This window comes from Cebus imitator, unplaced genomic scaffold (genome assembly GCF_001604975.1).
Source record: "Cebus imitator isolate Cc_AM_T3 unplaced genomic scaffold, Cebus_imitator-1.0 Scaffold150, whole genome shotgun sequence".
NCBI lineage: Eukaryota > Metazoa > Chordata > Mammalia > Primates > Cebidae > Cebus > Cebus imitator.
In genome coordinates this window covers 4,241,242-4,242,555 of record NW_016107465.1, presented here as the reverse complement: position 1 = coordinate 4,242,555, position 1,314 = coordinate 4,241,242, and positions in this window count along the sequence as shown.

Here is a 1,314-nt window from a genome sequence, read left to right as displayed (position 1 = left end):
ATCTGGGTATTTCTGTATTGGGTGCATATATATTTAGGATCTTTAGCTCTTCTTGTTACATTGATCCTTCTATCTTTATGTAATATCCTTCTTTGCTTCTTTTGATCTTTGTTGCTTTGAAGTCTATTTTATCAGCAAAAATTGTAACTCCTGCTTTCTATTTATTTATTTTTGCTCTCCATTTGGTTGGTAAATTTTTCTCCATCCCTTTGTTTTGAGTCTTTGTGTATCGTTGCGTGTGAGATGGATCAGGATGTAGCATACCAATAGGTCTTGCCTTTTTTTGCCTGTCTGTGTCATTTTGCTTTATTTTTAAAGATCAGCATAGATCTTTAAAAGATCCACAAGCTTTGCACAAGTGAAGTCCCTAAAGAGGTTTTAAGAGACATGCTCTCTATGGACTAGTGAAAAAAATTATACAAAGGAGGCACGCTGCTTCTACCTCTTACATCCTAAAAACATTCCAAAGTGGAAAACCCATCAGAATTTATTTTACCCTTTTTTTTTTTTTTTAAGATGGGAACACAACTCCTGGCACCATCTCTGTAGCATGTTTACACACTGGTATTCTCCATCCCCAGCCCCGCTGGCTCTGCTCATAGGAGTGTGCATTTTTGGGATCAGCACTCTTCATGAGGGCTGCCTCGTAGAAGGGTTCCAAGTGGAAGCCTGAAAACCAGCCACAGAGCACTCGTTTCACCACCTGTACAAAGTCAACACGTACCTATTTCAGACAGCCATTTGGGAATGACTTTTGTAGGGTTAATATTCTGTGGGTTGTTTTGTTCTTTCCTTTTCTTTATGAAGCCAGAGGAAATACTAAGGCAAAGCACAGAGATAGAGCAAATCCAGAGATGCCGGGGCGGAAGCTGGTTCAGGTAATATGTGAAAAGTCTTATTCCTCTTTTTCTCATGCTGAGTGCCTGCTCCAAAGAACCCACACTGCCTCAGAGATAAGCAGGGACTGTCATTTAATTGTATTGTTTGGCTTATGTTTTGTATAGAAAGGCAGCAAAGATTAACTAAAAATAACAAGAATTCAAAGCTGCCAGGGGTGAGAGGCATTTCTGTATCCATAAAAATGAACTGGGGAGGGGCAAGGGGAGCAGCTGGCTGGAGCAGAGGGAGCTGGAGGGGAGGGAGGACTGGCTCTGCATGTTACGGTGTGCGCATCTGAGGCATATCCAAGCAGGGTGTGTGAAGACTTCTTAATGACATAGGAATACACCTCATATGAAATATCGAAATAAAAGAAAAAGCCACTTCCCATCAGCACAACAATTAACTATCTCCAAAACCATTTTTTTTTTTTTT